Raw genomic sequence first — 17,147 nt, forward strand, 5'->3', positions numbered from 1 at the left:
GTTGATTCCATTCCATTCCATTCCATTCCATACCATTCCATTCCTTTCTTGTTGATTCCATTCCATTCCGTTTCATTCCATTCGTGTTGATTGCATTCCATTCCATTCCATTCCATTGCAGTCGGTCTGATATCGTTCCATTCCGTTCCATTCGATTCCATTCCATTCGGGTTGGTTCCATTCCATTCCTATCCATTCCATTCCATTCCATTCCATTCCGTTCGGGTTGATTCCATTCCGTTCCATTCCATTCCATTCCATTCCATTCCATTCCATTCGGGTTGATTCCATTCCATTTCTTTCCTTTCCATTGTATTCGGGTTGATTCTCTTCCATTCCATTCCATTCCATTCCATTCCATTCCATTCCATTCCATTCCATTCGGGTTGATTCCATTCCATTCCATTCCATTCTATTCCATTCCATTGCATTCCATTCCATTCGGTTGATTCCATTCCATTCCATGCCATTCCACTCCATTCCGTTCCATTCCATTCCATTCGGGTTGACTCCATTCCGTTCCATTCCATTCCATTCCATTTCATTCGGGTTGATTCCATTCCATTTCATTCCATTCCATTTCATTCCATTCCATTCAATTCTATTCCATTCCATTCCATGCCATTCGGGATGATTCCATTCCATTCCATTCCATTCCATTCCATTCCATTCGGGTTGATTCCATTCCATTCCATTCCCATTCATTCCGTTCCATTCGTGTTAATTGCATTCCGTTCCATTCCATTCCATTCCATTCCATTCCATTCCATTCGGGTTGATTCCATTCCATTACATTCCATTCCATTCCATTCAATTCTGTTTGATTCCATTCCATTCCATTCCATTCCGTTCCATTCGGTTTGATTCCATTCCATTCTACTCCATTCCATTGCATTCGGGTTGATTCCATTCCATTGCATTCCATTCCATTCCATTTGGGTTGACTGCATTCCATTCCAATCCATTCCATTCCATTCCATTCCATTCCATTCGGGTTGACTCCATTCCATTCAATTCCATGCCATTCCATTCCATTCCATTCCTTTCCATTCCATTCCATTCCATTCGGGTTGACTCCATTCCATTCAATTCCATGCCATTCCATTCCATCCCATTTAATTCCATTCCATTCGCTTGGATTCCATTCCATTTCATTCAATTCCATTACATTCGAGTTGATACTTTCCATTCCATTCCTTTCCATTCCATTCCATTCCATTACATTCGAGTTGATTCTTTTCCATTCCATTCCTTTCCATTCCATTCCATTCAATTCCATTCCATTCCATTCCATTCCAATCGTGTTGATACCATTCCGTTCCATTCCATTCCATTCCATTCCATTCCGGTTGATTCCATGCCATTCCATTTCATTCAATTCCGTTCCATTCCATTCCATTCCATTCCATTCGGGTTGACTTCTTTGCATTCCCTTCCATCCCATGCCATTCTATTCCATTCGGGTTGATTCCATTCCATTCCATTCCATTCCATTCCATTCCATTCCATTCCATTCGGGTTGATTCTATTCCATTCCATTCCATTCCATTCCATTCGGGTTGATTCTGTTCCTTTCCATTCCATTCCATTCGAGATGATACCATTCCAATCCATTCCATTCCGTTCCATTCCATTCCTTTCGGGTTGATTCCATTCCATTCCATTCCATTCCATTCCATTCCATTCCATTCCATTCCTTTCTTGTTGATTCCATTCCATTCCGTTTCATTCCATTCGTGTTGATTGCATTCCTTTCCATTCCATTCCATTGCAGTCGGTCTGATATCGTTCCATTCCGTTCCATTCGATTCCATTCCGTTCGGGTTGGTTCCATTCCATTCCTATCCATTCCATTCCATTCCATTCCATTCCATTCCGTTCGGGTTGATTCCATTCCGTTCCATTCCATTCCATTCCATTCCATTCCATTCCATTCGGGTTGATTCCATTCCATTTCTTTCCTTTCCATTGTATTCGGTTTGATTCTCTTCCATTCCATTCCATTCCATTCCATTCCATTCGGGTTGATTCCATTCCATTCCATTCTATTCCATTCCATTGCATTCCATTCCATTCGGGTTGATTCCATTCCATTCCATGCCATTCCATTCCATTCCGTTCCATTCCATTCCATTCGGGTTGATTCCATTCCGTTCCATTCCATTCCATTCCATTTCATTCGTTTTGTTTCCATTGCATTTCATTCCATTCCATTTCATTCCATTCCATTCCATTATATTCCATTCCATTCCATGCCATTCGGGACGATTCCATTCCATTCCATTCCATTCGGGTTGATTCCATTCCATTCCATTCCATTCTATTCCATGCCATTCCATTCCATTCCATTCGGGTTGATTCCATTCCATTCCATTCCATTCCATTCTATTCCATTCGGGTTGATTCCATTCCGTTCCATTCCATTCCATTCCATTCGGGTTGATTCCATTCCATTTCATTCCATTACATTTCATTCCCTTCCATTCCATTCCATTCCATGCCATTCGGGATGATTCCATGCCATTCCATTCCATTCCATTCCATTCCATTCCATTCCATTCCATTCGGGTTGATTCCATTCCATTCCATTCCATTCTATTCCCTGCCATTCCATTCCATTCCATTCGGGTTGATTCCATTCCATTCCATTCCATTCCATTCCATTCCGTTCCATTCCATTCCATTCGGGTTGACTCCATTCCTTTCCATTCCATTCCATTCCATTCCATTCGGGTTGATTCCATTCCGTTTCATTCCATTACATTTCATTCCATTCCATTCCATTCCATTCCATGCCATTCGGGATGATTCCATTCCATTCCATTCCATTCCATTCTCCTTTACTCCATTCCATTCCATTCCATCCATTCCATTCCATTCCATTCCATTCGGGTTGATTGCATTCCATTCCAATCCACTCCATTCCATTCCATTCGGGTTGATTGCATTCCATTCCAATCCACTCCATTCCATTCCATTTGGTTTGATTCCATTCCATTCCATCCCAATCCATTCCATTCCATTCCATTCCATTCCATTCCATTCCATTCCATTCCATTCCATTCCATTCCATTCTGGTTGATTCCATTCCATTCCATTCCCTTTCATTCCATTCCATTCGTGTTGATTGCATTCCGTTCCATTCCATTCCATTCCATTCCATTCCATTCCATTCCATTCCATTCTGGTTAATCCCATTCCATTCCATTCCATTCCGTTCCGTTCCATTCGGTTTGATTCCATTCCATTCCACTCCATTCCATTGCATTCGGGTTGATCCCATTCCATTGCTTTCCATTCCATTCCATTTGGGTTGATTGCATTCCATTCCAATCCATTCCATTCCATTCCATTCCATTCCATTCGGGTTGACTCCATTCCATTCAATTCCATGCCATTCCATTCCATTCCATTCCATTCCATTCCATTGCATTCCATTCGGGTTGACTCCATTCCATTCAATTCCATGCCATTCCATTCCATCCCATTCCATTCCATTCCATTCGCTTGGATTCCATTCCATTTCATTCAATTCCATTGCATTCGAGTTGATACTTTCCATTCCATTCCTTTCCATTCCATTCTTTCCATTACATTCGAGTTGATTCTTTTCCATTCCATTCCTTTCCATTCCATTGCATTCCATTCCATTCCATTCCAATCGGGTTGATACCATTCCGTTCCATTCCATTCCATTCCATTCCATTCTGGTTGATTCCATGCCATTCCGTTTCATTGCATTCCATTCCATTCCATTCCATTCCATTCCATTCCATTCGGGTTGACTTCTTTGCATTCCCTTCCATCCCATTCCATTCTATTCCATTCGGGTTGATTCCATTCCATTCCATTCCATTCCATTCCATTCGGGTTGATTCTGTTCCTTTCCATTCCATTCCATTCGAGATGATACCATTCCAATCCATTCCATTCCGTTCCATTCCATTCCTTTCGGGTTGATTCCATTCCATTTAATTCCATTCCATTCCATACCATTCCATTCCTTTCTTGTTGATTCCATTCCATTCCGTTTCATTCCATTCGTGTTGATTTCAATCCATTCCATTCCATTGCAGTCGGTCTGATATCGTTCCATTCCGTTCCATTCGATTCCATTCCATTCTGGTTGGTTCCATTCCATTCCTATCCATTCCATTCCATTCCATTCCATTCCATTCCATTCCATTCCATTCCATTCCGTTCGGGTTGATTCCATTCCATTCCATTCCATTCCATTCCATTCCATTCCATTCCATTCCATTCCATTCGGGTTGATTCCATTCCATTTCTTTCCTTTCCATTGTATTCGGGTTTATTCTCTTCCATTCCATTCCATTCCATTCCATTCCATTCCATTCCATTCGGGTTGATTCCATTCCATTCCATTCCATTCTATTCCATTCCATTGCATTCCATTCCATTCGGGTTGATTCCATTCCATTCCATGCCATTCCCTTCCATTCCGTTCCATTCCATTCGGGTTGATTCCATTCCGTTCCATTCCATTCCATTCCATTTCATTCGGGTTGATTCCATTCCATTTCATTCCATTCCATTTCATTCCATTCCATTCCATTTCATTCCATTCCATTCCATTCTGGTTGATTCCATTCCATTCCATTGAATTCCATTCCATTCCATTCCGGTTGTTTCCATTCCATTCCATTCCATTCCATTCCAATCCTTTCTGGTTGATTCCATTCCATTCCATTACATTCCATTCCTTTCATTTCCATTCCATTCGGGTTGATTCTCCTCCATTTCATTTCATTCCATTCCATAGCATTCCATTCAGGTTGATAACATTCCATTCCATTCCGTACCATTCCATTCCATTTCATTCCATTCCATTCCATTCCATTCCATTCCATTCCATTCGGGTTGATTCCATTACATTCAATGCCATTCGGTTTGACTCCAATAAATTCCATTCCATTCTGGTTGATTCCATTCCATTCCATTCCATTCCTTTCCATTCCATTTAGGTTTATTCCATTCCATTCCATTCCAATCCATTCCATTCCATTCCATTCCCTTCCATTCCATTATATTTGGGTTGATTGCATTCCATTCCAATCCATTCCATTCCATTCCATTCCATTCCGGTTGATTCCATTTCATTCCATTCCATTCCATTGCATTCGTGTTGATTAAATTGCATTCCATATCATTCCATTCCATTCCATTCCATTCGCGTTTATTCCATTCCATTTCATTCAATTCCATTACATTCGAGTTGATACTTTCCATTCCATTCCTTTCCATTCCATTCCATTCCATTACATTCGAGTTGATTCTTTTCCATTCCATTCCTTTCCATTCCATTCCATTCCATTCCATTACAATCGGGTTGATACCATTCCGTTCCACTCCATTCCATTCCATTCCATTCCGGTTGATTCCATGCCATTCCATTTCATAGCATTCCATTCCATTCCATTCCATTCCATTCCATTCCATTCCATTCAATTCCATTCCTTTCCATTCCTTTCCATTCCATTCTTGTTGATTCCATTCCATTCCATTCCATTCGGGTTAATTCCATGCCATTTCATTCCATTCCATTGCTTTCCTTTCCATTCCATTCGTGTTGATTCCATTCCATTCCATTCCATTCCATTCCATTCGGTTTGACTCCATTCCATTCCATTCCATTCTGCTTGATTCCATTCCATTCCATTCCATTCCATTCCTTTCCATTCCATTTAGGTTGATTCCATTCCATTCCATTCCATTCCATTCCATTCCATTCCGGTTGATTCCATTTCATTCCATTCCATTCCATTCCATTTGGGTTGAATCCATTCTATTCCATTGCATTCCATTCCATTCCATTCCATTCGGGTTTATTCCATTGCATTCCATTCCATTCCATTCCATTCCATTCCATTCGGGTTGAATCCATTCCATTCCATTCCATTCGGGTTGATTCCATTGCATTCCATTCCATTCCATTCCATTCCATTCGGGTTTATTCCAATCCATTCCATTCCATCCCGTTCCATTCCGTTCCTTTCGGGTTGATTCCGTAGCATTCCATTCTATTCCTTTCCATTACATTCCATTCAAGTTGATTCCATACCATTCCATTCCATTCCATTCCATTACGTTCCATTCCATTCGGGTTTATTCTATTCCATTTCATTCCATTCCATTCCATTCCATTCCATTCCATTCCATTCCATTCCATTCCATTCCATTCGGGTTGATTCCGTTCCATTCCATTCCATTCCATTCCATTCCATTCCATTCCATTCGGGTTGATTCCATTCCATTACATTCCGTTCCCTTCGGTTCCATTCCATTCCATTCCATTCGGGTTGATTCCATTCCGTTCCGTTCCATTCCATTCCATTCCATTCCATTCCTGTTGATTCCATGCCATTTAATTCCATTCCATTGCATTCCATTCCATTCCACTCGGGTTGATTCCATTCCATTCCATTCCATTCCATTCCATTCGGCTTGATTCCATTCAATTCCATTCCATTCCATTCCATTCCATTCCATTCCATTCCATTCCATTCGGGTTGATTCCATGCCATTTCATTCCATTCCACTCCATTCAATTCCATTCCATTCCATTCCATTCCAGTCGGTTTGATGCCGTTTCATTCCATTCCATTCGATTCCATTCCATTCGGGTAGGTTCCATTCCATTCCTTCCATTCCATTCCATTCCCTTCCATTCCATTCCATTCCATTCCATTCCAATCGTGTTGATTCCATTCTGTTCCCTTCCATTCCATTCCGTTTCATTCCATTCGGGTTGATTCCATTCCATCCATTCCATCCCATTCCATTCCATTCCATTCGGGTTGAATCCATTCCATTTCATTCCATTGCATTATATTCGGGTTGATTCTACTCCATTCCATTCCATTGCATTCCATTCGGGTTGATTCCATTCCATTCCATTCCATTCCATTCCATTCCATTCCATTCCATTCCATTCGCATTGATTCCATTCCATTCCATTTCATTCCATTCGGGTTGATTCCATTCCGTTCCATTCCATTCCATTCCATTCGTGTTGACTCCATTGCATTCCATTCCGTTCCATTCCATTCCATGCCATTCGGGATGATTCCATTCCAATCCATTCCGTTCCATTCGGGTTGATTCCATTCCATTTCATTCCATTCCATTGCATTCCATTCCATTCCATTCGGGTTGATTCCATTCCATTCCATTCCATTCCATTCCATTCCATTCCATTGCATTCCATTCCATTCCATTCCATTCCATTCCATTCCATTCGGGTTGATTCCATTCCGTTCCGTTCCATTCCTTTCCATTCCATTCCTTTCCATTCCATTCGGATTGATTCCATTCCATTTCATTCCATTCCATTACAATCCATTCGGGTAGATTTCATTCCATTCCATTACATTCCATGCCATTCGGGATGATTCCATTCCATTCCATTCCAATCCATTCCATTCGAGTGGATTCCATTCCATTCCATTCCATTATATTCCATTCGATTTCATTCCATTCCATTCCATTCGGGTTGGCACCATTCCATTCCTTTTCATTCCATTCCATTCCATTCCATTCGTGTTGATTCCATTCCATTCCATTCCATTCCATTACATTACATTACGTTCGCGTTGATTCCATTCCATTCCAGTGCATTCCATTCCATTTTATTCCATTCCATTCCATTCTCGTTGATTCCATTCCATTCCATTGAATTCCAGACCATTCCATTCCGGTTGTTTCCATTCCATTCCATTCCATTCCTTTCAATTCCATTCCATTCGGGTTGATTCTCCTCCATTCCATTTCATTCCATTCCATAGCATTCCATTCAGGTTGATAAAATTCCATTCCATTCCGTACCATTCCATTCCATTTCATTCCATTCCATTCCATTCCAATCCATTCCATTCGGGTTGATTCTATTCCATTCAATGCCATTCGGTTTGACTCCAATAAATTCCATTCCATTCTGGTTGATTCCATTCCATTCCATTCCATTCCTTTCCATTCCATTTAGGTTGATTCCATTCCATTCCATTCCATTCCCTTCCATTCCATTATATTTGGGTTGATTGCATTCCATTCCAATCCATTCCATTCCATTCCATTCCATTCCGGTTGATTCCATTTCATTCCATTCCATTCCATTCCATTCCATTCGGGTGGATTAAATTGCATTCCATTCCATTCCATTCCATTCACGTTGATTCCATTCCATTTCAATCCATTCCGTTCCATTCCATTCGGGTTGATTCCATTCCATTCCATTCCATTCCATTCCATTCCATTCCATTCGGGTTGACTCCATTCTATTCAATTCCATGCCATTCCATTCCATTCCATTCCATTCCATTCCATTCCATTCCATTCCATTCGGGTTGCCTCCATTCCATTCAATTCCATGCCATTCCATTCCATCCCATTCCATTCCATTCCATTCCTTTCCATTCCATTCCATTCCATTACATTCGAGTTGATTCTTTTCCATTAAATTCCTTTCCATTCCATTCCATTCCATTCCATTCCATTCCATTCCAATCGGGTTGGTACCATTCCGTTCCATTCCATTCCATTCCATTCTATTCCGGTTGATTCCATGCCATTCCATTTCATTGCATTCCATTCCATTCCATTCCATTCCATTCGGGTTGACTTCTTTGCATTCCCTTCCATCCCATTCCATTCTATTCCATTCGGGTTGATTCCATTCCATTCCATTCCATTCCATTCCATTCCATTCGGGTTGATTCTATTCCATTCCATTCCATTCCATTCCATTCGGGTTGATTCTGTTCCTTTCCATTCCATTCCATTCGAGATGATACCATTCCAATCCATTCCATTCCGTTCCATTCCATTCCTTTCGGGTTGATTCCATTCCATTCCATTCCATTCCATTCCATTCCTTTCTTGTTGATTCCATTCCATTCCGTTTCATTCCATTCGTGTTGATTGCATTCCTTTCCATTCCATTCCATTGCAGTCGGTCTGATATCGTTCCATTCCGTTCCATTCGATTCCATTCCATTCGGGTTGGTTCCATTCCATTCCTATCCATTCCCTTCCATTCCATTCCATTCCATTCCGTTCGGGTTGATTCCATTCCGTTCCATTCCATTCCATTCCATTCCATTCCATTCGGGTTGATTCCATTCCATTTCTTTCCTTTCCATTGTATTCGGGTTGATTCTCTTCCATTCCATTCCATTCCATTCCATTCCTTTCCATTCCATTCGGGTTGATTCCATTCCATTCCATTCCATTCTATTCCATTCCATTGCATTCCATTCCATTCGGGTTGATTCCATTCCATTCCATGCCATTCCATTCCATTCCGTTCCATTCCATTCCATTCGGGTTGATTCCATTCCGTTCCATTCCATTCCATTCCATTTCATTCGTTTTGATTCCATTCCATTTCATTCCATTCCATTCCATTATATTCCATTCCATTCCATGCCATTCGGGATGATTCCATTCCATTCCGTTCCATTCCATTCCATTCCATTCGGGTTGATTCCATTCCATTCCATTCCATTCTATTCCATGCCATTCCATTCCATTCCATTCGGGTTGATTCCATTCCATTCCATTCCATTCCATTCCATTCCATTCCATTCCATTCCATTCCATTCGGGTTGATTCCATTCCATTTCATTCCATTACATTTCATTCCATTCCATTCCATTCCATTCCATGCCATTCGGGATGATTCCATTCCATTCCATTCCATTCCATTCCATTCCATTCCATTCCATTCGGGTTGATTCCATTCCATTCCATTCCATTCTATTCCATGCCATTCCATTCCATTCCATTCGGGTTGATTCCATTCCATTCCATTCCATTCCATTCCATTCCATTCCATTCCGTTCCATTCCATTCCATTCGGGTTGATTCCATTCCGTTCCATTCCATTCCATTCCATTCCATTCGGGTTGATTCCATTCCATTTCATTCCATTACATTTCATTCCATTCCATTCCATTCCATTCAATGCCATTCGGGATGATTCCATTCCATTCCATTCCATTCCATTCTCTTTTACTCCATTCCATTCCATTCCATTCCATTCCATTCCATTCCATTCCATTCCATTCCATTCCATTCGGGTTGATTGCATTCCATTCCAATCCACTCCATTCCATTCCATTTGGTTTGATTCCATTCCATTCCATCCCAATCCATTCCATTCCATTCCATTCCATTCGGGTTGATTCCATTCCATTCCATTCCCTTTCATTCCATTCCAATCGTGTTGATTGCATTCCGTTCCATTCCATTCCATTCCCTTCCATTCCATTCCATTCCATTGCATTCGGGTTGATTCCATTCCATTGCATTCCATTCCATTCCATTTGGGTTGATTGCTTTCCATTCCAATCCATTCCATTCCATTCCATTCCATTCGGGTTGACTCCATTCCATTCAATTCCATGCCATTCCATTCCATTCCATTCCATTCCATTCCATTCCATTCCTTTCCATTCGGGTTGACTCCATTCCATTCAATTCCATGCCATTCCATTCTATCCCATTCCATTCCATTCCATTCCCTTGGATTCCATTCCATTTCATTCAATTCCATGACATTCGAGTTGATACTTTCCATTCCATTCCTTTCCATTCCATTCCATTCCATTACATTCGAGTTGATTCTTTTCCATTCCATTCCTTTCCATTCCATTCCATTCCATTCCATTCCAATCGGGTAGATACCATTCCGTTCCATTCCATTCCATTCCATTCCATTCCGGTTGATTCCATGCCATTCCATTTCATTGCATTCCATTCCATTCCATTCCATTCCATTCCATTCGGTTTGACTTCTTTGCATTCCATTCCATCCCATTCCATTCTATTCCATTCGGGTTGATTCCATTCCATTCCATTCCATTCCATTCGGGTTGATTCTGTTCCTTTCCATTCCATTCCATTCGAGATGATACCATTCCAATCCATTCCATTCCGTTCCATTCCATTCCTTTCGGGTTGATTCCATTCCATTCCATTCCATTCCATTCCATTCCATACCATTCCATTCCTTTCTTGTTGATTCCATTCCATTCCGTTTCATTCCATTCGTGTTGATTGCATTCCATTCCATTCCATTCCACTGCAGTCGGTCTGATATCGTTCCATTCCGTTCCATTCGATTCCATTCCATTCGGGTTGGTTCCATTCCATTCCTATCCATTCCATTCCATTCCATTCCATTCCATTCCGTTCGGGTTGATTCCATTCCGTTCCATTCCATTCCATTCCATTCCATTCCATTCCATTCCATTCCATTCGGGTTGATTCCATTCCATTTCTTTCCTTTCCACTGTATTCGGGTTGATTCTCTTCCATTCCATTCCATTCCATTCCATTCCATTCGGGTTGATTCCATTCCATTCCATTCCATTCTATTCCATTCCATTGCATTCCATTCCATTCGGTTGATTCCATTCCATTCCATGCCATTCCATTCCATTCCGTTCCATTCCATTCCATTCGGGTTGACTCCATTCCGTTCCATTCCATTCCATTCCATTTCATTCGGGTTGATTCCATTCCATTTCATTCCATTCCATTCCATTCCATTCGGGTTGATTCCATTCCATTTCATTCCATTACATTTCATTCCATTCCATTCCATTCCATTCCATGCCATTCGGGATGATTCCATTCCATTCCATTCCATTCCATTCTCCTTTACTCCATTCCATTCCATTCCATTCTATTCCATTCCATTCCATGCCATTCGGGATGATTCCATTCCATTCCATTCCCTTCCATTCCATTCCATACTCTTCCATTCCATTCGGGTTGATTCCATTCCGTTCCATTCCATTCCATTCCATTCCATTCGGGTTGATTCCATTCCATTTCATTCCATTACATTTCATTCCATTCCATTCCATTCCATTCCATGCCATTCGGGATGATTCCATTCCATTCCATTCCATTCCATTCTCCTTTACTCCATTCCATTCCATTCCATTCCATTCCATTCCATTCGGGTTGATTGCATTCCATTCCAATCCACTCCATTCCATTCCATTTGGTTTGATTCCATTCCATTCCATCCCAATCCATTCCATTCCATTCCATTCCATTCCATTCCATTCCATTCGGGTTGATTCCATTCCTTTCCATTCCCTTTCATTCCATTCCATTCGTGTTAATTGCATTCCGTTCCATTCCATTCCATTCCATTCCATTCCATTCCATTCGGGTTGATTCCATTCCATTCCATTCCATTCCATTCCATTCCATTCCATTCTGGTTGATTCCATTCCATTCCATTCCATTCCGTTCCATTCGGTTTGATTCCATTCCATTCCACTCCATTCCATTGCATTCGGGTTGATTCCATTCCATTGCATTCCATTCCATTCCATTTGGGTTGACTGCATTCCATTCCAATCCATTCCATTCCATTCCATTCCATTCCATTCGGGTTGACTCCATTCCATTCAATTCCATGCCATTCCATTCCATTCCATTCCATTCCATTCCTTTCCATTCCATTCCATTCAATTCGGGTTGACTCCATTCCATTCAATTCCATGCCATTCCATTCCATCCCATTTAATTCCATTCCTTTCGCTTGGATTCCATTCCATTTCATTCAATTCCATTACATTCGAGTTGATACTTTCCATTCCATTCCTTTCCATTCCATTCCATTCCATTCCATTCCATTCCAATCGGGTTGATACCATTCCGTTCCATTCCATTCCATTCCATTCCATTCCATTCCGGTTGATTCCATGCCATTCCATTTCATTGCATTCCATTCCATTCCATTCCATTCCATTCCATTCGGGTTGGCTTCTTTGCATTCCCTTCCATCCCATGCCATTCTATTCCATTCGGGTTGATTCCATTCCATTCCATTCCATTCCATTCCATTCGGGTTGATTCTATTCCATTCCATTCCATTCCATTCCATTCGGGTTGATTCTGTTCCTTTCGATTCCATTCCATTCGAGATGATACCATTCCAATCCATTCCATTCCGTTCCATTCCATTCCTTTCGGGTTGATTCCATTCCATTCCATTCCATTCCATTCCATTCCATTCCATTCCTTTCTTGTTGATTCCATTCCATTCCGTTTCATTCCATTCGTGTTGATTGCATTCCTTTCCATTCCATTCCATTGCAGTCGGTCTGATATCGTTCCATTCCGTTCCATTCGATTCCATTCCATTCGGGTTGGTTCCATTCCATTCCTATCCATTCCATTCCATTCCATTCCATTCCATTCCGTTCGGGTTGATTCCATTCCGTTCCATTCCATTCCATTCCATTCCATTCGGGTTGATTCCATTCCATTTCTTTCCTTTCCATTGTATTCGGGTTGATTCTCTTCCATTCCATTCCATTCCATTCCATTCCATTCCATTCCATTCCATTCGGGTTGATTCCATTCCATTCCATTCCATTCTATTCCATTCCATTGCATTCCATTCCATTCGGGTTGATTCCATTCCATTCCATGCCATTCCATTCCATTCCGTTCCATTCCATTCCATTCGGGTTGATTCCATTCCGTTCCATTCCATTCCATTCCATTTCATTCGTTTTGATTCCATTCCATTTCATTCCATTCCATTTCATTCCATTCCATTCCATTATATTCCATTCCATTCCATGCCATTCGGGACGATTCCATTCCATTCCATTCCATTCGGGTTGATTCCATTCCATTCCATTCAATTCTATTCCATGCCATTCCATTCCATTCCATTCGGGTTGATTCCATTCCATTCCACTCCATTCCATTCCATTCCATTCCATTCCATTCCATTCCATTCCATTCCATTCCATTCCATTCGGGTTGATTCCATTCCGTTCCATTCCATTCCATTCGGGTTGATTCCATTCCATTTCATTCCATTACATTTCATTCCCTTCCATTCCATTCCATTCCATGCCATTCGGGATTATTCCATTCCATTCCATTCCATTCCATTCCATTCCATTCCATTCCCTTCCATTCCATTCGGGTTGATTCCATTCCATTCCATTCCATTCTATTCCATGCCATTCCATTCCATTCCATTCGGGTTGATTCCATTCCATTCCATTCCATTCCATTCCATTCCGTTCCATTCCATTCCATTCGGGTTGACTCCATTCCGTTCCATTACATTCCATTCCATTCCATTCGGGTTGATTCCATTCCGTTTCATTCCATTACATTTCATTCCATTCCATTCCATTCCATTCCATGCCATTCGGGATGATTCCATTCCATTCCATTCCATTCCATTCTCCTTTACTCCATTCCATTCCATTCCATTCCATTCCATTCCATTCCATTCGGGTTGATTCTATTCCATTCAATGCCATTCGGTTTGACTCCAATAAATTCCATTCCATTATGGTTGATTCCATTCCATTCCATTCCATTCCTTTCCATTCCATTTAGGTTGATTCCATTCCATTCCATTCCATTCCCTTCCATTCCATTATATTTGGGTTGATTGCATTCCATTCCAATCCATTCCATTCCATTCCATTCCATTCCGGTTGATTCCATTTCATTCCATTCCATTCCATCCCAATCCATTCCATTCCATTCCATTCCATTCCATTCCATTCCATTCCATTCACGTTGATTCCATTCCATTTCAATCCATTCCGTTCCATTCCATTCGGGTTGATTCCATTCCATTCCATTCCATTCCATTCCATTCCATTCCATTCCATTCGGGTTGACTCCATTCCATTCAATTCCATTCAATTCCATGCCATTCCATTCCATTCCATTCCATTCCATTCCATTCCATTCCATTCGGGTTGCCTCCATTCCATTCAATTCCATGCCATTCCATTCCATCCCATTCCATTCCATTCCATTCGCTTGGGTTCCATTCCATTTCATTCAATTCCATTACATTCGAGTTGATACTTTCCATTCCATTCCTTTCCATTCCATTCCATTCCATTACATTCGAGTTGATTCTTTTCCATTAAATTCCATTCCATTCCAATCGGGTTGATACCATTCCGTTCCATTCCATTCCATTCCATTCTATTCCGGTTGATTCCATGCCATTCCATTTCATTGCATTCCATTCCATTCCATTCCATTCCATTCCATTCGGGTTGACTTCTTTGCATTCCCTTCCATCCCATTCCATTCCATTCCATTCGGGTTGATTCTATTCCATTCCATTCCATTCCATTCCATTCGAGTTGATTCTGTTCCTTTCCATTCCATTCCATTCGAGATGATACCATTCCAATCCATTCCATTCCGTTCCATTCCATTCCTTTCGGGTTGATTCCATTCCATTCCATTCCATTCCATTCCATTCCATTCCATTCCATTCCTTTCTTGTTGATTCCATTCCATTCCGTTTCATTCCATTCGTGTTGATTGCATTCCTTTCCATTCCATTCCATTGCAGTCGGTCTGATATCGTTCCATTCCGTTCCATTCGATTCCATTCCATTCGGGTTGGTTCCATTCCATTCCTATCCATTCCATTCCATTCCATTCCATTCCATTCCATTCCGTTCGGGTTGATTCCATTCCGTTCCATTCCATTCCATTCCATTCCATTCCATTCCATTCCATTCCATTCGGGTTGATTCCATTCCATTTCTTTCCTTTCCATTGTATTCGGGTTGATTCTCTTCCATTCCATTCCATTCCATTCCATTCCTTTCCATTCCATTCGGGTTGATTCCATTCCATTCCATTCCATTCTATTCCATTCCATTGCATTCCATTCCATTCGGGTTGATTCCATTCCATTTAATGCCATTCCATTCCATTCCGTTCCATTCCATTCCATTCGGGTTGATTCCATTCCGTTCCATTCCATTCTATTCCATGCCATTCCATTCCATTCCATTCGGGTTGATTCCATTCCATTTCATTCCATTCCATTCCATTATATTCCATTCCATTCCATGCCATTCGGGATGATTCCATTCCATTCCGTTCCATTCCATTCCATTCCATTCGGGTTGATTCCATTCCATTCCATTCCATTCTATTCCATGCCATTCCATTCCATTCCATTCGGGTTGATTCCATTCCATTCCATTCCATTCCATTCCATTCCATTCCATTACATTCCATTCCATTCCATTCGGGTTGATTCCATTCCGTTCCATTCCATTCCATTCCATTCGGGTTGATTCCATTCCATTTCTTTCCATTACATTTCATTCCATTCCATTCCATTCCATTCCATGCCATTCGGGATGATTCCATTCCATTCCATTCCATTCCATTCCATTCCATTCCATTCCATTCGGGTTGATTCCATTCCATTCCATTCCATTCTATTCCATGCCATTCCATTGCATTCCATTCGGGTTGATTCCATTCCATTCCATTCCATTCCATTCCATTCCATTCCATTCCATTCCGTTCCATTCCATTCCATTCGGGTTGATTCCATTCCGTTCCATTCCATTCCATTCCATTCCATTCGGGTTGATTCCATTCCATTTCATTCCATTACATTTCATTCCATTCCATTCCATTCAATGCCATTCAGGATGATTCCATTCCATTCCATTCCATTCCATTCTCTTTTACTCCATTCCATTCCTTTCCATTCCATTCCATTCCATTCCATTCCATTCCATTCCATTCCATTCGGGTTGATTGCATTCCATTCCAATCCACTCCATTCCATTCCATTTGGTTTGATTCCATTCCATTCCATCCCAATCCATTCCATTCCATTCCATTCCATTCCTTTCCATTCCATTCCATTCCATTCGGGTTGATTCCATTCCATTCCATTCCCTTTCATTCCATTCCATTCGTGTTGATTGCATTCCGTTCCATTCCATTCCATTCCCTTCCATTCCATTCCATTCCATTGCATTCGGGTTGATTCCATTCCATTGCATTCCATTCCATTCCATTTGGGTTGATTGCATTCCATTCCAATCCATTCCATTCCATTCCATTCCATTCGGGTTGACTCCATTCCATTTCATTCCATTACATTTCATTCCATTCCATTCCATTCAATGCCATTCAGGATGATTCCATTCCATTCCATTCCATTCCATTCTCTTTTACTCCATTCCATTCCATTCCATTCCATTCCATTCCATTCCATTCCATTCCATTCCAATCGGGTAGATACCATTCCGTTCCATTCCATTCCATTCCATTCCATTCCGGTTGATTCC

This window comes from Pan paniscus, chromosome 11, assembly GCF_029289425.2.
Source record: "Pan paniscus chromosome 11, NHGRI_mPanPan1-v2.0_pri, whole genome shotgun sequence".
NCBI lineage: Eukaryota > Metazoa > Chordata > Mammalia > Primates > Hominidae > Pan > Pan paniscus.